The sequence below is a fragment of the Lactuca virosa genome, chromosome 1 (genome assembly GCF_052849685.1).
Source record: "Lactuca virosa cultivar CGN04683 chromosome 1, Lactuca_virosa_CGN04683_v6, whole genome shotgun sequence".
NCBI lineage: Eukaryota > Viridiplantae > Streptophyta > Magnoliopsida > Asterales > Asteraceae > Lactuca > Lactuca virosa.
Genome location: NC_136426.1, coordinates 141268267 through 141291125, shown reverse-complemented (window position 1 = coordinate 141291125; position 22859 = coordinate 141268267). Strand labels below are relative to the sequence as shown.

The following is a 22859-nucleotide window of genomic DNA, read 5'->3' as shown; positions in this document are numbered from 1 at the left end:
AATTACTTAACAGATTCCAATTCCTTCAAAAACATTCTGCGAACCAAACGCCACGTAAGTAGCGAGACTGCCAAGAGATGGTCATCATGGCTGCTAAGAGTTGGGTAGCGAGGCCATTTTCTGGAATTGAACCGTGAGGTGCTTCATCAATTCGGGACACTATTTTCGTCTCGCAAATGCACTATCGTGTATAATATCAACTCTTCATGTACTTTAACTCTGCCCTTTGGAATATGAATCACTTCTGCATAGTGTTGTACCAACCCTTCTCCCCCTTTTTCTTAGAGGAGGTTAGGAATGGGAATAATGGTTATATACCTGTTGGAAATTGGGCAACACAGCTGCTGGAAAGAGCTAGGCGACACAAGTGCTGACAAAAGATGGGTAGAATGGCTGTCGAGAGCTGGACAACGCGACTGCTGGGAGTCAGACAACGTAACTGCTAAGGACTGGGATTTGCGGTTGCTGAGTGTCACACCCCCAAACCAGAATGACGGAAACGTTTGGGGGCGGAGGACGTCATGGTCAGTATCATAAAATTGCACAATAGTAAAACAAGCAACAACATCATCCATTGCATTAATAATACAGTTAATACAAGTGTGTTCTTAATGTATTTATAAGACACCAAAAATATATATATATCAAAATAAAAGACGAGTCTTGAACATGCCCTATCTTCTCAAAACCTGGCCCAGTGTACCTGTCTACTGGTGACCTGAGAATACAAGTTATTTTGAAAGCGTAGATCAGCATTTAAGCTGGTGAGTTCATAAGTATTTTAGTGTCAAATGTTTGTATAAGTTTGATGTAAATGTTTGTAAGAGTTTTGATGTAAATGTTTGTAAGAGTTTTGATGTAAATGTTTGTGTACTTCCTAGAAAATCCTATATTTTCTACTAAAATGGAAAGTAGTCTTCTACCAAGACCCGACTATTCTGTATGTTTGTTCTTTTGTAAAAGTGAGTGTTTTCCCAAGTATATGACTATCATTACTAGAAAATAGTTTACATTACCTTTTATGTGAGAATATCACTATATGAATGTAAAAGGGGAAAATGAAAGTGTACAGTAATGTTGTAGTAAGTAACTACTGAAGCACTAACTACCTTAAAGCCAATTTGTTTAATTAAGTTTAAAATGTGATGTGGTTATAACCATACTGATTGACGAATGTTTAACACGACGACCTGCTGGCGTCGAAACTGATGTGACATTTGTCACCCCTTGGCCTGCCGGCCAAACTGTAGCGAACAATCGGGATGCGGGATTGTCAGTCCCGTATAGATCTATACACACAATGTCTGCTCTCCCTCCAGGAGACTCTGGTTACAAAACGCGACCTAACAAGTATATTGCTAAGCCGTGAAGTAGTCTTACATTAATGTTATCTTGTTCTTGTAAAAGGATGTATGTTCCTTTCTGTTTCTTGTTATTGTATGTTCCTTTCTGTTTCTTGTTATTGTATGTTTATTTCTGTTCTAGTTATTGTATGTTTCTCCCTGTTTTAGTTATTATATGTTTGAACTGAATCATGTATGAACCGACTCATGTAAGTACTGATTTTATGTAAGTTTCGTTTGTTCTAGAAATAGTAAGTAGTAACCTCCTAAACTATACCTATTATAGTTTACTAGTAAGCTATGTAATTGAATGACTGATCATGTTTGTACACCTTTGCTACCCAAAGGTATTGAACTGTTTGGAAGGACTTTTATATCTACATACATATACATAATATATAACTAAGAATTAAACGACACTCGGAAAAACAACCGATACCCTAAATCCACAACCAAATAAGGAACAGGAAATAAAGCGAGTTATCAGTCCTAAGCCCTTTCAACCTTATTTATATAAATATATCTATATAGACATGATTTTGACAATATATAAGTTTTAAAGAGTTTTGTAAAACGATAGAGTTTATTATATAAAAGAGTTTTAACCATTTGAATGATTATTGATGACTTGATGTCAGTTTATAAAATGATTTGAAACAGTTTGTTTGATAATACAATTTTGAAGTATAAGAAAATCCTCTTGTTTGATAGTTATAAATCACATGTGATTGATATTATAACTATATTGTTTTCTACTTGTATTCCCCCCCCCCATAAAAGCATTTAAATCATTAAAAGATAAGTTAGGTGTATGAACTCACCTGCAGTGACTGATTCAAAAGAAAGATAGATATAGGATGCTTGATATCACAAATGAAGTCCCGAAGCACAATTTGATCCTATTAGACATATAATCACATATATAGACATACAATTAGTGTATATAACAACTAATCATGTAAGGGAACAACCTTAGGTACTAGGAAACACTTGGAATGAAGTGTTACAATCACATATGATTGTATGAAAGGGGTTTACGTCCACACAAGGATGTGTTTACGGCCAAACTATGATCTTATGAAGGCTTTACGGCCAAAGGAAGAGTTTACGACCATAAACTCTTAAAGATCATGCACTTATTGTTTGTTTCATGGCTAGGAATCAAGTGTTTCTTATGGATAACTAGATGATAGAAGAGATACTCACACTTTGGAGGTCTTTAGGGTGTTTACGGCCCAAGAAACAAGTGTGTGTTCTTGGTGAAAAGATGAAGACTTGAAGATCTAACCCAAAAGAGTTGAATTCATGGATGAAATCAAAGGGTTTCACAAGATCAAGAAGGATGTCAAGAAAAATGGAAGAATCACTTACAAATTTGAAGAGAAATGGAAGTGTTCTTGATGATACTTGAGAGAGAAATGAGTGTTCTTGACTTGAAGATGTGAGAAGTGAAGAAATAATGAAGGAAGTATATGATATAGGAAAGGGTTCACTGCTGCCAAGATTTTACGGATTTTAAACTCTAGTTTGCGGCCGTAAACTCCTTGTGATGGAGTTTCCGGCTCGAATGCAACACGATGAACTTTAGTTAACACATCCTAACACACAATCCTTGAATGTACTAGGCTTAGAACACTCAAACAGACCCTTAACAATGCTAAAATATAGCAGAAACAAGTCCGACTTTTGATTGAATTGAATGACTTTACAAGATAGAAATTTCGGGTTGTCACACTGAGCTAGGTCGCATGGCTGTTGAGGACAGAGCGGCACAACTACTAAGATCCAGGCAGCACAACTGCTAAGATCTTAGAATCGAGACTACCAAGGACCGGCCAACATGACTGGTGAGAGCTAAGTAGTGAGATTTCCTGGAGCTGGTCAAGCCGGCTGTTGATAGTTGGGAAATGCGGTTGCTGAGGGCTGGGTGGCGCGATTGATGAGATCCAGGTAGCGCGGCTGCTGAGGATTGGGCCATGAAGGTGCTCTTTCATTCAAAACACTAATGTCCTCCTGGTAGTGCATGATCATACACAATGTCAGCTGGTTATGTAGTTCAACTCTTTGCTCGGAGTAACACTTCTGCTTAATGTTGTGCTAACCCTTTTACTCCCCTCTTTTTAGAAAGGGTGAGGAGTGAGAACGAATGAATATATGATATTGGCTTGTGTTTTCATGTTCGAGCCTTAAATTCTTTGCAAGTCCGGTGTAAATGTTTTTACAAACCGAGCTCTTCTCCGCAAGATTTCCGTCGGCGATCCCTGAGTGTTGCAGCGCAGGAGCGGTTATATGAAAAGACAATATAATCAAATTCGATAGTTAGTATGTTTTCTTTAAATCATAAACTGATTGATTTTCTTCCGGGGTTATTTCAAAATGCTTCACGAGCAGTAGCAGTGTACTACTCTTCTCCCTCCTTTTTTATATTTGAATACGTCAAGTGGTGTGGGTCGAGACGCATCTTCTTAAAACATATTCTGTTGTAGAGCCTACGACACGTCAGCATTAAATTGCTAACTTTTGTCTTTTAAAATTGGACTATTTTATAGTGTTAGGATAGCCTAATAGTATTAATGATCCAAATTGAGAGAAACCCAAATATATTTGTTACAGCACAAAATAAGCTATCTTGAACAAACCCAAAATAGGTTTATTTGAGTCCAGTTCCAACTTATATCCCAAATTCCTTTAAAAAAACGCGTATATGGGTTGTAAGGGTAAAACTACAATGGGTATCAAATTTTGGGCCACTGCTCTTCTCATTCTATCCATTTCTGAGGAGAGAGGGCTTCCAACCGACATCCCGTATTCATCATTCCTCACTAGAAATGCCAAAGAAAAGAAAAGATCTGACAGTCTACGGTATGAAGTATCTTTCCAGGAGACATCGACTGGAGTTTATCAAAGTGTCGGTGCTACGGTGCAACCCTGTTAGGTTGTCGGCGCTGAAAATGGTTGACGCCGTAGAAGAAGGTCGAAGCAGTGATATCAATCGCCAGTGGTGCTAGTCAGTTGTGTCGTCTATTGAAGCTGGTCGACGACTGGTAGATATGCAGCAGTAGCGATGGAGATCGGTGTTGAAGCTGTCGTTGCTGATGGTGGTCGGTAACAACAGGTGGTTTGGCGACTGTGATAGTCGTTGACATTGAAGCTTGTTGCTGTAGTTCGATGGGATGAATGAGAAATAGTCGGTGATTGAAGACCGGTGGATGGGAAGAAGATTGTTGATGGGGCTGCTTTGTCAGGATCAGAGGCGATCGGTGGTGATTCGATTTCAGACTGCCGACGAAATTTAGAGAAGGTAGTCGGCCGATGATAGCTTAGGCGGGTTGCCTGGTGTTGTTCTCTTGTGTCACCAGTTGAAGGTGGGTTTCCCAGTGATGACGATGGTGATGCTTTAGCTACTTCTGTCGGAGATAGATACCGTGGTTTGGAGGAATTGGCTTCCAATCTCTCTGAGGATGTTTTCATCCTAAAATTTTCAGCAAATTAAAACTTTTCAAAACGACCCATTTATTAACAAAAAGTGTTTACAAAAACATTGTCTCCAAAACATGATTTAAAATCAGAGTCTCCGAAGATCCAATCTGTTGTAAAAACAAGGATGTGTACGGTCACGCCTTCACCTTGCCACAAATCATCTGAAGAACCTGAAACCATAAACAAAATTGTAAGCGCAAAGCTTAGTGACTTCCCCCAAAGTACCAACACCAAGCAGATAAAATATACAAATAACAACATGCACTGGGTCCACAGCTAAGAGACTAGATTACCCCTGAGCCTACAGTATGAGTCTGGATTTCCTAACGGGACCACAACTCATATATGGCCTGCTCTTGAGCCCACAACTTACATCTGGCTTGCTCCAACCTAATCAGTCATCGGACCGGAATACCAAAGTTCAACCCTTAGTATGAGTCTGGTATACTAATTGGTTCCTCAGCTTGTATCTGGAATGCTATCGAGCCCTCAGTATGAGTCTGGCATGCCCTACCTGGCCCTCAGCTCATATCTGGATTGCTCCAATACTCTCAAGCCCTCAGTACGAGTCTGGAATACCAATCAGGTCCTCGGCTCATATCTGGAGTGCATCTGAGCCCTCAGTATGAGTCTAGCATGCCCTACCCGACCCTCAGCTCATATCTGGAATGCTCTAGGGTTTGTTGGCTACAACACGAAGCAGTACAACCTCAACCCAACACCATATGCCGACATCTAACAAACATAGACGGGTAATCATGCAGACAGGATCACATGTAGTCGTACTGATCTACCCGACTAGCATATCAAGAATATCATGCATATCCATTCCATACTTCATCATATCAACAATACCAGGTTATCCAACCAATGGGCCGACCTTGGTGCCTTCGACCCGAAAGTATAGTGAGGAAAACTCACCTCGCATTGCCGAAACATACAGACGATCCGTGGCTGCTGGCTGACAGATCTCCGAACCTCCAATATCAAGACAACACCCCACCAACAGCTGATCTCACAAACAATCCGACTGGAAATCCGCTAAAAACCACGCTTTATCAAATCCACAATGACAACCCATCAACATCCAGCCCCTGACTCACACTATGAGTTCAAATTAGGGTAAAAGACTTTTTTACCCTTCCACAAGCTTGGCCCAAAGCCAAGGCCCAAACTAGATGAATAAAGGCCCAAAATCCAAAAATAACATCTAAGGCCCAAATATAATTCCTTTCTTGGGCCTTCAACCAATAAAATCCAACAAGACAAAAATCCCAAACCATAAAATCCAGATGGCCCAACATGACCCAAGACAATCCGAGCCCAAAACCGAAGCCCAAAACGAAGTGGCCCAAAACTGCTGCGTACGCAGGGCGTACTCCGGAGGTACGCTCAGCGTACACGAGGCTATGCAAAATCCATCATCGGGGTGGCTGATTTGGTACGCGGGGCATACACCTCCCTATGCGGGGTGTACCCTCGCAAAACCCATTTTTTTCATAAGTACTTAATGGCTTTAGCACTTAATCTCACACTTCAGATCCAAGGTCCAGAGGCATACTGGGGTCATAAAGTTCCCAACTTTATGACTTTCCACGTCCAAAAGTCCTTAATGCAAGGTCTTAATCAATTAGGACCTTCTAAAAGAAGCATGGAACCAAACTAGCTAAAGGGACCTCATTTTTATGGCTTAGAACCCTTCTTAGGGTCTGAAAGGACATCCCAAAACGTCCAAAACCAAACATGAATAACAACGAGACTTTTGGGACAATAAGAACATCATAAAGTTACCAAAATGAGATCCAAGCAAACAAAGCATAAAGGTAACAACTTTTTATCTTCTGGAGCTTCCTAAGAAGGTGATGATCCAAGATCGACAAGCTTACTTCAACTTCTTATCCCCTTGATGCAACTCATTCTTCCTTAAGCACACAAAGAACACACTTTTGTCTCAAAACACTATCTTATGGGATTAGGGTTTTCCAAAAACGACTCAAGGGCTTGGAGGATGAAAAGATGAGGCTAAATGATCCATAAAGGTGCTTAAATACTATAACATTCAAAAATATTGTCCCAAAAATTTCATTTTAATAATAGATAAAATAGTATTTTCCAATCTCATCCAAACATTTAAATAAAAACCAATGTATCAATTGCCATAAAATCAGAGTAAAAGATCATAAGCGGAATCCCAATGGTGTGTGCGATGTAGTCATCCCGAACTCTTCCCTTTACAACCAGAAGTACCTGAAACATAAACTAAAAACCGTAAGCACAAAGCTTAGTGAGTTCCCATAAAATACCACATACCAAACATACAATAAACATATAAGTGGGCCCCGCCATGTCATCGGGCCCTGCCCGGCATGAGACCCTGTCCGACATCGGTTCCCGCCCAATATCGAGATGAGCTCGGTAAACGGGCCCCGCACAACATACAATAACATATATCAAATAAACACATACACACATAATAATCACATAGATACATAGCATACAAATATTCATCAGGCCCCGCCCGGCATCGGGCCTTTGCCCGGAAAACATATAAACACAAGCACATGAAAGAGTCACAAAGACAGCTAGCATACTAACAACATAACATAAACATGGGGCGACATTGGTGCCTTAGACCTGCTAAAACCGGTAAGGAAACTCACCTTGAATACATAATGATAGCTGAACAAATCCCGACTCCGAATATCGACTCTACTCAACCCCTAAACATAAACGATTTCCTTAAATACAACTCAGAATGCCCAAAAGCCCCTTATAGGTCAAACTTGGTCAAATACTAAAGTCAAAGTCAAAGTCAATGGCCTGAGCTGACACAACACACCGAGTTATCCTTCAACTAGCCGTGTTTCTCCATTAATCTGCAAAGTCGGGAAGAAACTGATCCAACTCGCCGAGTTCGCCAGAAACCCAACATCTTAATTCATTAAGCCGACACTATCGAAACTAAGAGCTTTACAACTCAGATCTCAACTTAAATAGCATCTAGAAGGGTAAAGTTTCCAACTTTACCCCTAGGAACCACCAAAATGGGTTCAAAACCCAAACCCTAGGCTTAAAAGGGTGAGGACTTAATCATTAAGTACTAAATCACCAAAGGTATAGCCCCAAACTGCAGATCTGGACCTTAAAGCTGAATGGCCATGTAAAGTTTCCAACTTTATGCTCATGCATGACTAGGAGAGGCTCAAATGCTCAAAAGAGGCCAAAAGAAGGACTTAACGAATGCATGAATCCCTTAAAACCATAAAGTTGGAACCTTTCTGCCAAAAGAGATCATGAAGATCTTAGATCTGAAAGAATAAAAATTTGGGTCGTCCTACTTCCCCAACAACCACCCAACCATGGCTAAAAGCATACAATATAAACCAAGAAGAGATCGAAGCAATTATTAAGCAAGGTGAGAACTTGATACCTCAAAAACTTGGCAAATGAGCTAGTGATCTGGATCCAAGACTCCTTCTTCAAGCCAAGTAACTCCCAATTCCTTAGCTCCTTCAACAAGCACCAAAAATGAACACTCAAGGCTCTCCCCAAGCTCACACACTCAATAATGGAAGGTAATGCTCGATTTTAGGGTTTTTGGACAGAGGAGGCTGGTAAGGAGGCCAGCCAAGGGACTTAAGGTCTTTAGATAGGGTGCAATACCCTAAAAATTAGGGTTTGCTTCCCAGCTGCCAACTTACTGAGTTGAGGCACCTGGACTCGCTGAGTTGATTCATTATACTTCGCGGCCAAAAACAACTCGACACGCCGAGTTGAGGCTTCCAACTCACCGAGTCTTCCAAGAAAATATAAATAATTGGAAAATAAATTCATACCGGAAACCAGGAGTTACAATTCTCCCCCATTTGAATCAGACTTCGTCCTTGAAGTCCGCTGCCTCGAACAATCCTGGGTAATGCTCCCTCATCTCCTCATTGGGCTCCCAAGTCCACTCTGACCCCTTGCGGTGCAACCACTACACCTTCACTAGCTCCACAACCTTGTTCCTCAAGGTTTTCGTCTTCCGATCTAATATTGTCACTGGTCTCTCAACATAATTTAGACGGCCATCCAACCGAATATCCTCCAAGGGTACAACTGCGGGATCATCCACCAAGCACTTCCGCAGCTAAGATACATGAAATGTGCTATGAATCTGGCTGAGCTCGGCTGGAAGATCTAGACGTTATGCAACCCGGCCCACCCGAGCCAAAACCCTAAAGGGACTGATATACATGGGGCCCAACTTGCCCCGCTTCCTGAACCGGATGACACCTTTACAAGGTGACACCTTCAGGAGAACCATATCTCCCAACTGGAACTCCAAGTCTAACCGACACTTGTCGACATAGCTCTTCTGCTGACTCTGAGTTGTCTGGAGCCTGCTCCGAACCTGCTGAATCAACTCAGTAGTCTTGAGTACCACCTCGGTACTCCCTATGACTCGCTGACCGACCTCGCCCCTACAAATTGAGGTCACTACTAGAAAAAAACCCTTTAATGACGCGCAACCAATGACACACACTGATAGAGGACACGCATTTGTGTGTGCCCTAAAAATTAATGTCAGTATTTCAAAATTTTAAGGATAGAGGACACACATTTATGCGTACCCTAAAATTAGTTTCAGAAAAGAAAAAAAGAAATGCGGAGGGCGCCTTTCATAAAATGTGCGTCATGTAAATGTGTCGCTTTATAAATTTTTAATGAAACACGCGTTTTAGGCGGGAAATGAAATCGACGAAAATTACCCCCGCCTATTGGATCCCAAAAATTAAACCCCCCGCCTCTTCGACTTAGCAAGAAAAAGCCCTAGGGCCTTCATCTTCATCTTCAGCAGTGGGAATACCTAGGGCCTTCGTCTTCACCCACCTCCAGCACCTCCAACCCTTCTTCATTCGTCCAACACAACTCAGGCTTTCTCTTCAAGAAAAACTCCAACTACATCCTCTACATGAAAAAAAACCCTAATTGGCAGCCATATTTTGACGTCAGGTACCCTTGGGATGAAAGCCTCATTTTGATTTAGGGGCCCCTTGGGCTCTAGGGCCGTTTTCTCATATTTAGTTCTTACATCCCCTTTAACCAAAACCTTAGCATCCCAAAATAACCATAATCTTCCATTGATTATGTGGATCAATACTTCGTGATCAATCTCCCAAAGCCTTCCGTGGTGAAATAATTTATTGTCGTTTTGTTTTAACTTTTCTATCTTCAAAGACCACAACCACATTCAGGGACGACCTAAGTGTAGGGCGACCTGGGCCACCGCCCAGGGCATCACTATGAAGGGGGCATAAAACTTAGTCGAGCTCTTATAGGCATATTAATTTTCGGCACAAATTTTGATATAGGGCATGAGCCAGTCGATGCATTGAAGGGTAGTAGAAGGCGGCAAAACGCAGCTCAACAATCTCGCCAAAAATTCAGAAAATGAGGAGTCGATCACATGAAATAATCAAGCCTAAAGTAAGAAATCGATTGCCATGAGTCTTGCAAGAAACGGTGATTCTTTTTGTTTTAAGAAGCTACATTTTTTTTTCTTTCATTATTTAAAGTATAAATCAAAATCTAAATTCCCAAACTCTGAAATCTGAAATTATGCATCTGAAATAGTAACCAAAATCTTATTCTTTGCGTTTTGATTATTTTCTTTCGAGAATTCTGAATGCATATTTGTCAAATGGATTTGTATGGTTTGCCTTGGTTTGTGGAATATGGAAATAGGAATCCTAGTAAATTTTCTGGTTTTATGATCTTGATTTTATATGTTGTTAAAATTTTATGATTTTTGCATTTGATAAATAGAGCCTAAACTGGACGGTTTTGCCTTTAATTTGAGTTTGGTTGAGCATTTTCTCTTGAGCTGCTGATGTGTAACATACTGCCGATGTATAAATAGAGCCTAAACTGGATAGTTTTTATTTTCCATACCATTTTGTTTTGAAACCACTTTGTTTTGAAAGCTAATAGGATTAAGGTCACAAAGTATCTCTTCTAGATGAAATCGATCCAGAGATTGCCCTAGGTACATAAAGATTTATAGATAACGTTTCAAATAGTTTCCATATTTTTCAACATATGGCTGTATAACACTATCTCCCTGTTGGAGCTTCTTCTTTCAAGGAAGCCATGAAAATGGGTCTGGAAGTAAAAACTGATTTCATTATTTGTAATGCAGGAGAACAAAGAAGGCCAGGATGCCACAAATGTTGGTGATGAAGGTGGCTTTGCTCCCAACATCTAGGTCATGAATTTTACTTTAATAAATTATATTTATATTTATATAAATAAACCAATCTGTTGTCATTATTTGTAATGCAGGAGAACAAAGAAGGTCTTGAGCTCTTGAAGACTGCAATAGCAAAAACCGGATATACTGGAAAAGTAATTTTTCTTTTTATTAAATATATGTTGACTGTTGTATTGTTTGATTGTTTCTGAAAAAAAAAGATTAATTCCAAATTCCGGGTTGTTATTGGAATGGATGTTGTTGCGTCTGAGTTCTATGAAGACAAGGGCAAAACCTATGATTTGAAATTTAAGGAAGATGTAAGAATTAATTATTGTATTAAGTGTTATTATGAAATTAGATAAAAATAAAAGGGGTTTGTAATTTTGTATTGATGTATGTTGTAGAACAACGATGGATCAGAGAAGATATCAGGGGACAGTTTGAAGAATGTGTACAAATCATTTGTGGGTGATTTCCCGATTGTATCAATAGAGAACCCTTTTGATCAAGATGATTGGGAGCATTATCAAAAGATGACATCAGAAATTGGTGAATAGGTTCAAATTGTTGGTGATGATCTTCTTGTGACAAACCCCAAGCGTGTAGAGAAAGCAATCAGAGAGAAGAGTTGCAATGCCCTTCTTCTTAAGGTATGTTGATTATTAGTTAGTCTTCATGGGTATTTTAGGGATTCTTAATGATAAGATTTATAAATTGTTTTAGGTGAACCAAATTGGGTCGGTTACAGAAAGCATCGAGGCAGCGAGAATGTCGAAGCGTGCTGGATGGGGTGTGATGGCCAACCATAGAAGTGGAGAAACAGAGGATACTTTTATTGCAGATCTTTCAGTTGGCTTGTCAACGATAATAATATTAATTAATATTTTTAGCAGATTTTGAGGTAGTCTTTTGTTATGTTATAACTTATAAATGATATTTATTATGGGAGTTTGTGTGTGAAACAGGTTCAGATTAAAATTGGAGCTCCTTGTCGTTCAGAACGACTTGCAAAATACAACAGATAATCAAATTAATCTCTACTTGTATTTATGTAAATGAGTTACTTGAATATATTTATAATTTTAATTTGAAAACTGAAGCTTCTGAGGATAGTAGAAGAGTTGGGAGCAACAACTGTTTATGCAGGAGCAAACTTGCGTGCACCAGTTGAGCCTTATTAAATCAAACTTCTAATTACTAAACTAGTATCAACTACTCTGCTTTTGTGTAATCATCTTATCTATTTCAAACCCCAAGGGTATTTTAGGAAATGCACCCCTAAACGAGAAAGCAATCGTCTTCTCACAATGGACAAGAATGCTAACCTTGCAAGCTTTGTTCTATGAAATTAATTAATAGGTGAGATTATTTTAATCAATACTATGTTATATAACGAGTGGTACTCCAAACCATCCTTAGAAGAACTAAAGTAATTTCCTTTTAACAGGTCTGGTGACAGGTGAAGAGAAACCAAACTTGGTTTTCAGAAACCAGACATGGACATGAGCGAAAGGGCATTTTGGAAAACCATGTTTGGGCAACTTTTTATAATTTTGTATTTGAAAATAATTTTCTCGTGGAGGTTAAAGGGGTTATAACATATGCTAGAAAATTGGGTAAAATACAAAAGCTCATGCAATGAATAAAGAAGAAACTGATGGGGTGGTTTTATAAGAAGATGATAGATAAATTAGAGACCATAGATCAATTTTGGACCGAAATCATACTGTTAGAAGTAATTTTGTAGGATAAGGGTCAAACATTTAACTAAATTGTAAATAAAATTACCAAGTTTTATAACAGAGTATTAATAATTGTAGTAGACATGATGATTTATTTTTTGTGTTTTAGGTATTTGCAATGAAGTGTATACATACTGTAGCAGTAGCTCCGCATGAAGAACAACAGTTTTTGGAGGTCATTTGGAATGCATTACATGTAAGACATCCGAACATCAAAGACTGAAGGGTATAATCTCTTTTTCTCCTAATTATGCCATTCTACTTTTTATTGGGTAGACTTTTTTTCATAGAGCGTTGCACTTTCAAAAATGTATTCGACTATTTTATTGGGTAGACTTTTTTTCATAGGAAGAAATGAAAATATGTAAAAGTATATTGCTGTTTTTTTTGGTTCAGATGCTTCATGAGTTTATGGATGTTTCCCAAGATGAGAAACGGATAATGCATCTATGGAACCCATTTGTCAGAAAGCAAAAGTAATTCAGTTAATCATAGTTCGTGTTATTTTGGTTTTTATAGTAATAATATGTATATATTTTACAATTACATATTTTCATAAAAAATGACCTTCCGGAGACGCATTGAAATGATATATATTATACTTGATAATAATAGTTTATATTTGTTAACATTTTGAAAACTTTTGAATTGATGACAGGTGTTAGAGATTATTCATGATTAAACTATGGAATTGCACATTACAACTTCTTTCCCTCCGCATCTGACAAGGCTGGAAAGCTACTTGCTCAAGTGTTGACCAAGGGATTGCAATACAACATGTTAGGTTACTCGATTATAAAATTTATAAATTTAGAATAAAAAACTAAAATTTTGTAAATATTGTTGCATTTAGTGTTCAAGGAAATGACGACAAAAAAACAACAAAAAAAGCAACCCGTGGTTTACCACGGGCTCACCTACTAGTTGATATTATTTCAAACTTCAATGCACCTGGTGTCCCTATTGTTGATTTGGAGTTTCTTGACCTTTGCATTGGTGAACAAGAGGTAATTAAGCTGGCTTTGGCCAATTAATTTAATTTAAACACTTTGCATGACACTCATTGGTTTTCTTTTCTGATTTGAATTACTAGACACTCTCCTGCAAATTTAAAAGGAAGATGGCACAGGCAAGGAGTATCCTTTGGAAGCTGCCCTTGAGGACACTAAAAATACTTTGATTCAAGGCATTACAAAACTCTTATTGGTAGATCATTTTGATTCCACTATCATACATACCATGTGTATTATTAATTAGTTGATATTGATATTGTACAACTGACATGATTGTTATGTAGGATTTCCGTGTTCTTGATCAAGAGTTGGGATTGATATTGAAGCTAAGAGACATGATGATTGGTTGGATACATGAAGGGTTTTAGAGCTTCTTCAGACAGCTTAATGACGAGTTACTGAAACAAGAAGGTGCCCCTTTATAGCAATGTAGTATTAGGTTATATAGTTACGGAAAACCTCTTAATAACAATGTACAATCAGATCCCATTAATATCAATGTATTATAATTTTTTGACATGATGTTATTGGATGAAATTGATTGTTTTGGTATATATGTGTTTCTATATTTTTGTATTATGCGTAAAAGAGTATCGTAAAGGCACGTTGTATATGCATATCGTAAATGGTTGCTGAAGTTTATGACACGCAAATGCGTGTTATCTTCATTTATGACAGGGGCTTTAATGATATGCATTGCGTGTCCTAAAGGCGCGTCGTAAGGTTACGACACGCAAATGCGTGTCGTCTGCCTTTATGACAGGGCCTTCCTTGATACGCATTGTGTGTCGTAAATGAGCGTCATAAATGCGTGTCGTAAATGCGCGTCGTAAATAGACGACGTGCAAAAGCGTGTCGTCTCTCGTTTTGACAGGGCCTTCCTTGACACGCATTTGCGCATCGTCTGAGCGTTTTACGACACACATTGCACGTCGTAAAAGGTTGTTTTTCTAGTAGTGGGTCCTGTATTTCCTCCCATTGAGCATCTCGAAAGGAGGTCAATCAATGCTAGCGTGATAATTGTTGTTATACGAAAATTCCGCTAACGGAAGATACGTATCCCAACTCCCACCAAAATCCAATACGCACGCACGCAACATGTCCTCAAGAGTCTGAATCGTCCACTCACTCTGCCTATCGATATGCGGATGAAAAGCCGTACTGAAATGGAGACGAGTGCCCATCTCGTCATGAAACCGCTTCCAAAACCTGGAAGTAAACAAACATCCCAGTCTGAAACTACCGATACCGGCACCACATGACGTTCCACCACCTCACGAACATATATCTTAGCTAGTTTCACTACAGAAATACTCTCCTGGATCGGGATGAAGTGCGCGCTCTTGGTCAATCGATCCATGATGACCCAAATAGAATACACTCCGCGCGCGGTCCTGGGAAGCTTCGTGTAACACCCAAATTTTCAAAACAATTTTTCACAATTTCAAAACATACTTTCCTTCATAAAATAATAATAAACATAATGTATCCACTGTCATCATAGAAAAACATATCGTAGAATCACATAAACAAAAACTCCATGAGTGTGTACAGATCATGCCGGCGCCTTCCCGCGATCCTCACTGGTACCTGAAACACATAACACAACACTGTAAGCATAAATGCTTGGTGAGTTCCCCAAAATACCACACACAACACATATTAGCCACTCGAGGCTATAACTCTGTTTGACCCTCTGGTCAATGTGTCTCAGTGGGACCCTCCAGTCCCATAACTCTGTGGGCCCTCTGGCCCTAACTCTGTGGACCTTCCGGTCCTAACTCTGTAAACTCTGTAACATACATAGCATAAATCACATAGAAATCACATCATGCAAAAGCATACGAATTACTCTGTCACATAACTCTAATTACCACTCTAGGTAAAGTATAGTGAGAAGACTCACCTCGGGTAACTCGGTAATCTCGAACTCTGTAAATCTGGTCTAGCCTCCGCCTAATCATATGAAATAAACACTCTAAATCAATACATCTCTCAAGGCTAGACTATTCCTTCCCTTAATACTCTCAGAAGGGTAAAAGACCATTTTACCCCTCTTATGGCTCAAAGACCCTAAAGTTGACCAAACCCTAAAAGTCAACAAAAGTCAACTTCCCGGGTTATGCTGTGCGTACCAAACGTGTACGCTGGGCGTACCCGGCGTCCTCACAAAAACGGGGTGCGCGACCCCCTTACGCTGCGCGTACTGGGATTACGCCCCGCATAACTCCCAGTTTCAGTCCCTAAGCTGATTGAGGTCTTAAACAGTTAAGACCCACGTCCAACTTCTAGATCTGACCATTTCTAAGCCTCTTAATCCATAAATTTGATGACTTTAAGCCTTTGCATGGCTGGACAAGTCACTAACACCCTTATCATTCCATTTCCCAACTCTAGAAAGCTCATAATTCAAGCATGACCTCATAACAACGACCAAGATGGGATTTTTATGGATCTACAACACATATATCACTGAAATGGGACAGATCTAGGTCCATGGAGTACATTACACTCATAATGTCTCCACCTTTGGGACTTTTAACCCTAAAATGGTCCATGCAACATTAAACCAAACAAAGAGGAAAGTTTTGAACTTTATACCTCTATATGAAGCTCCTTTCTCTGAAGATCTTAGATCCAAACTTGCACTTCAAGCCCTAGCCTCCACAAGCTTTTCTCCTTCTTCTTTACTAACACACCAAGACACTTTTAGCTCAAAACTCTCACACACAAGCTTAAAGATGAAGAAAGGCTCTCTTAGGGTTTCACTCTCTGATATGGTGGCTGAGAAATGAGTCTTAGCATTCCTTATATAGTGCACAAGCCAAATATTAGGGTTTGCATCTGGGCCTGTTACGCCCAGCGTACCCAGGCGAGTCCGCGTCCAAATTAAGCGCATGAGTACGCGCATCGTACTCTGGAGTACGCCCAGCGTACTCATTTGCTACAAATTCCCCTTAAGGGCTAAACTTGACAATTTGACAAAAGAGAAGGGTTAAATAGTTGTACCTGAATTTCAGGATGTTACAATTCTCCCCCACTAGAACCAGACTTCGCCCTCGAAGTCTTATGCTGAAAACAACTTCGGGTGCTGCTCTCGCATCTCTGACTCTAGCTCCCAAGTCAGCTCGGACCCTCTCCGATGTTGCCACTAGACCTGAACCAGAGGCACCTCCTTGTTCCTCAGAATCTTGATCTTCCGATCCATAATCGCGATTGGCCTCTCAACATAATTCAGGCTCGCATCCACCTGAATATCCTCCAGTGGTACCACTGCCGACTCGTCGGCTATACACTTCCTCAACTGAGACACGTGAAAGGTATCGTGAATCTGACTCAGCTCCGCAGGTAGCTCCAACCGATATGCTACTCTGCCCACCCTCGCGGTCACCCTAAACAGACCAATGTACCGGGGCCCCAGCTTGCCCCTCTTCCTGAATCGGATCACTCCTTTCCAAGGAGACACCTTCAGGAGTACGAAGTCTCTCACTTGGAACTCAAGCTCGGATCGTCGCCTATCCGCATAACTCTTCTGGCGACTCTGGGCTGTCAACAACCTCTGCCTGACCTGCTGTATCTGCTCTGTCATCTGAAGCACTATTTCAGTGCTACCCATCACACGCTGCCCTACCTCTCCCCAGCAAATGGGAGTCCGACACCTCCTCCCGTACAACAACTCGAAGGGAGGCATACCAATACTCGAATGGTGGCTGTTGTTATAGGAAAACTCAGCCAACGGCAAGTACGTGTCCCAACTTCCACCGAAGTCCAACACACATGCTCGGAGCATGTCCTCAAGCGTCTAAATCGTCCACTCACTCTGCCCGTCCGTCTGTGGGTGGTAGGCGGTACTGAAATGCAACCTCGTACCCAACTCCTCGTGGAACTTCTTCCAGAACCTGGAAGTGAAACGTACATCTCGGTCTGACACAATCGAGATCGGTACCCCATGACGCGATATCACCTCCCTCACATACAACTCTGCCAACCTCTCAGCAGAAGAGCTCTCACTGATAGCAAGAAAATGCATGCTATTCGTCAGCTGGTCGACGATCACCCAAATTGCATCGACATCCCTCGCGGTCCTCGGCAATTTGGTGATGAAATCCATGGAAATATGTTCCCACTTCCACTGGGGAACCTCAAGTGGCTGCAACTTGCCATGTGGACACTGGTGCTCGGCCTTAACCCTGCGATAGGTCAAGCACCTCTCAACAAACCATGCTACATCCCACTTCATACAGGGCCACCAGTAATCTTTCTTCAGATCCAAGTACATCTTACTGGCCCCGGGATGGATCGAGAACCTCGATCTGTGCGCCTCCTCCATCAGAACGGTACGTGCCCTACCCGTATACGGCACCCAAATCCGACCCTGGAAGGTCATAAGCCCACGGCTATCGGTAACAAACTCAGGTGCCTGTCCGATTACCCGCTCCCTCTTGCGGTTCTCCGGTCTTACGACCTCTGCCTGGGCCTCCCGAATGGTGTCCAACACCGGAGTCATAACTGTCAATCTCAAGAAAACATCTCGTATCGGAGCACTCTCCGCCCTACGGCTCAGGGCATCAGCTACAACATTAGCTTTGCCCGGGTGGTACAGGATCTCACAATCGTAATCCTTTACCACGTCCAACCATCTTCTCTGGCATATATTCAGGTTGGACTGATCCATCAAATACTTCAAGCTCTTGTGGTCCGTGTATATGGTACACCGAACCCCATATAAATAGTGTCGCCAGATCTTGAGGGCGAACACCACTGCCCCCAGCTCCAGATCGTGGGTGGGATATCTCGTCTCATGAGGCTTCAGCTGCCTCGATGCATACGCTATCACATGCCCCCTCTGCATAAGTACTGCACCCAATCCTGATATCGATGCGTCACAATACACCACAAAATCCTCCATCCCTTCCGGGAGTGCTAACATCGGGGCTTCGCATAATCTCTGGCGAAGTTTCTCGAACGAGGTCTGCTGCTCCGGACCCCACGAAAAAGCAACACCCTTTCGGGTCAATCTGGTAAGAGGCACAACGATCTTGGAGAAATCCCTGATAAATCTCCGATAATAGCCGGCCAATCCTAGAAAACTCCTGATCTCGGTGGGGGTCCTCGACACCTCCCAATTCATCACAACCTCAATCTTGTCCGGATCGACCAATATCCCATTCTGGTTAACAAGATGTCCCAAGAACTGGACCTCTCGCAACCAGAAATCACACTTGGAGAATTTGGCGTACAGCCTCTCCGATCTCAAAACCCCTAGGATCTCCCTCAAATGCTCCTCATGCTGCTCTCTGGATCTCGAATACACCAATATATCATCAATGAATACGATCACCGAACGATCCAACATCGGCCTGCACACCCTGTTCATGAGATCCGTGAACGCTGCCGGTGCATTGGTGAGCCCGAAAGGCATCACCATGAACTCGTAATGCCCGTAACAAGTCCTGAACGCTATCTTCTGGGTATCCTCATCACGCACCCTCATCTGGTGATATCCAGACCTCAAATCAATCTTGGAGAACCAAGACGCTCCCTGCAACTGATCGAACAAATCGTCGATCCTCGGTAAGGGGTAACGGTTCTTGACCGTCAGTTTGTTCAACTCCCGGTAATCAATGCACATCCGGTGTGAACCATCCATTTTCTTGACAAAAAGGAATGACGCTCCCCACGGAGAGCTACTCGGCCGTATAAACCCCTTCCCCAGCAGCTCCTGAAGCTGCGAGGATAACTCTTGCATCTCTGAAGGTGAAAGGCGGTAGGGTGCCTTGGCGATAGGCGCTGCCCCCGGAACCAAATCGATGCGGAACTCCACCTGCCTCTCAGGAGGCACACCCGACAACTCCTCGGGGAAAACATCCGGGAACTCACGCACTATCGGGACCTCATCGACCGTCCTCGGTCTCTCTGCACCAACCCTCGTATCTACCACATAAGCCACAAACCCACTACAGCCCTGCTGTAGACTCTGCCTCGCTCTCGCGGCTGAACAAAATGCTGACCGAGAACGGGTACCCTCGCCATAAACCGTAAGAACTCCCCCACTAGGGTCCCGTATCGTCACCAACTGTCGCTCACAGTCGTCACCAACTCTCGCTGCTGAACACATAATCGGCCCACTCTGCGGTCTCTCTCCCTGAATCACCAACTCTCCCCCACTTGGGGTCCGAACCCACACTAACTGCTGCTCACAGTCGATCACTGCTCCATTAGGGCTCAACTAATCCATGCCCACGATGACCTTGTTCCCGCGCAGAGTAATGGCAACCAGATCAACCGGATACCGCTCACTGAACAACCGAAGGATACAATCGAGCAAATTTCTTGCTAAGTGTAAGAAGTACAAAAGATCGGGTAGCCCCCGAATCAAATAATACCAAGGCAGAGATACCGTTCACAAGGAACGATCCTCAAATAAAACACATAAACATAAGCAACAATTTAATATAGATAAAGAGATAAGGAGAAGATACATACCTGTCACAACATTGGGAGCTGCACGCACCTCCTCCGCCGTCAGCTGGAAAACCCTGCTCTTCGCTGCTGGCGCATCTGCCTGGCTCTAACGGCCGTCAATAATCCTCAATGTCGTAGGAGCGGGTGCTAACACCGTTCCTACCGCAACCAAACTCAGACAATGGGCCTTCTTGTGGCCCCTTTGATTGCACTGAAAGCAAAACAGATCAGATACCGGAGTGATGGGGGTGGTAGCAGTACAATCTCTGCTGAAATGACCAGTCCAGCAGTACTTGAAGCAGCCAGAACCCACCCCTCTGCACGTCCCCTTGTGCATCTTTCCGTACTTTCCACATCGGCTATGACCATGCTGGCCTCTCGGTCTAGAATCAGATGCCTTAGGCCTCTTGCCCGAACCCTCAACACCCGTCGCAGAATCTGGATTCCTCTTCCTCTCCATCTCTAAGTCAATCTCCCTCTCCCTAGCCTTCGCTATCATGTCTTCCAATGTTTTGCAGCTGGATTGGCTAACAAAGTGCCGAATTGGCTAACAAACTGCCGAATATCACTCTTCATCATCTCATGGTATCGTGCCTTCTTCATCTCCTCGTCCACCGCATACTGCAGAACTAGAAGTGCCCTCTCCCTGAATATAATGGTGATCTCAGTCACCGTCTCAGTAGTCTGACGGAGATCCTGGAACTCTCGCGCCAACTGCTGCACCTCATTCACCGGTGCAAACTCGGCTTGGAACCTGGTCAAGAAATCACTCCAGGTCATCGAATCAATAACATCATCTCCTAAAGCATGCCCCACCTCCACCCACCAATCACGTGCCTTATCCTTTAGGAGGCAGGAAGCTAGTCTAACCTTGTCCCCCTCGGGACAACGGCTGGTACGAAAGGTGTTGGCAACATCTGCCAACCACCTGCTGCTCGTAATGGGGTCTCTAACCCCATGATAGTCTGGCACTCCACACGCCCGAAACTCCCTGAAGTTCAGAGAGCGCGTCCCGATCAAAGCCACAATCTTAAAGTGAAAGATTTTCAATCTCTCATCAAGAATCTCTGGAATACCCTCCTTGACTGTGCCAAAGATCATAAGAGTCTGATCAAGGATACTGCGCGTAATCTCAGATGTGATGAACTCCCTCGTCTGGTCATCAAGCTGCCCAACTCTAGAACCTGAGCATGAACCCTCCCCAACACCGAAACTGCCACTGGTCTGCCTCGCAATTCCACCATACTGAAAATAGACCATAAAACTATCAGAATAAGCATCAGTGTGCATATCAGGAAAATCATAACTACACAAGGTCCCTGGATTCATTGTATCACTCCTTGAATCGAGTACGAAGCCTCTGCTTCCAGTTGTACGGGCCCATACTACCTTGCACATCTATCCGCACTTTCCTCAAGAAGTGCATTAGTTCAGCCAAATTGCTCTCTAACCAACCGATCCCTCACAGCTAAGGCTCCCAACACTAAATCTCATCCTAGGTTTTCCTAGGGAAAACTCCACACCACTAACCGCCATCAGCTGTAGAAGGAACTCACGCTAACATCCTGTAACTAGCTCACGAATACAATTACATATTACAAAAACTAGATAATTCTTCGAATGGGAGGTCTCTCACTACAACGGTTGGACTCAAACAAGAGCTGCGCAATAGAGTTAAACCTAAACTTTTGAAATTATTTTATTTCCATAATATGTAACTTTAGCATACTCGCTTACTAACTAGCTGAAATTAGCAAGAACTCCTAAAAGCACAAAGCAAGAAGCATTCGAGCATCAAGTAATCGGAACAGAGCATAACCTAATCAGGCCATCCTATTACCGACTGATCAGCACTAGCATGCAAATCTATAAGCTCAACAAGTAGGCATACAAAGGCATTTCTCCTAGATCCTTACCCCTAATCTAGCATGTGATTCTCATATTCATAATTCAAAACATATCATAACATGTATGGGTATTTTGGGATAACTTACTTGAGCTCGGCTGATTGCATGCACCACACCCTTTTCTCTTTTAGAAATCCTTTTTATAAAAATGTTTTTCTTTTGAAAATTTCTACCAAGTCCTTAGTTTGAGTTCATACACACCCGAGAGTGTACCCGAATCCCTCAAACCAAGGCTCTGATACCAACTTGTAACATTCAAAAATATGGTCCTAAAAATTTCATTTTAATAATAGATAAAATAGTATTTTCCAATCTCATCCAAACATTTAAATAAAAACCAATATATCAATTGCCATAAAATGAGAGTAAAACATCATAAGCGGAATCCCAATGGTGTGAGCGATGCAGTCATCTCGAGCTCTTCCCTTTACAACCGGAAGTATCTGAAACATAAACCAAAACCGTAAGCACAAAGATTAGCGAGTTCCCCCAAAATACCACTTAGCTAACATACAATAAACATATAGTGGGCCCCGCCCTATCATCAGGCACCGCTCGACATCGAGCTGATCTCGGTAAACGGGCCCCGCCCAATATACAATAACATATATCAAATAAACACATACACATGCAATAATCACATAGATACATAGCAAACAAATATTCATCAGGAC

General features: G+C 41.9%; 1 pseudogene across 1 annotated transcript; it reads left to right on the top strand.

The window, feature by feature from the left end:
- The first annotated feature begins 10904 nt into the window (after positions 1–10904).
- Positions 10905–14292, top strand: LOC145121485 (enolase-like; annotated as a pseudogene). The gene is made up of 13 exons (XR_013714594.1): positions 10905–10910; positions 11005–11034; positions 11148–11210; positions 11271–11375; positions 11463–11708; positions 11782–12417; positions 12506–12589; positions 12910–13026; positions 13197–13276; positions 13459–13579; positions 13654–13807; positions 13894–14006; positions 14098–14292. The product of XR_013714594.1 is annotated as an enolase-like (transcript).
- The last annotated feature ends 8567 nt before the right edge of the window (positions 14293–22859 follow it).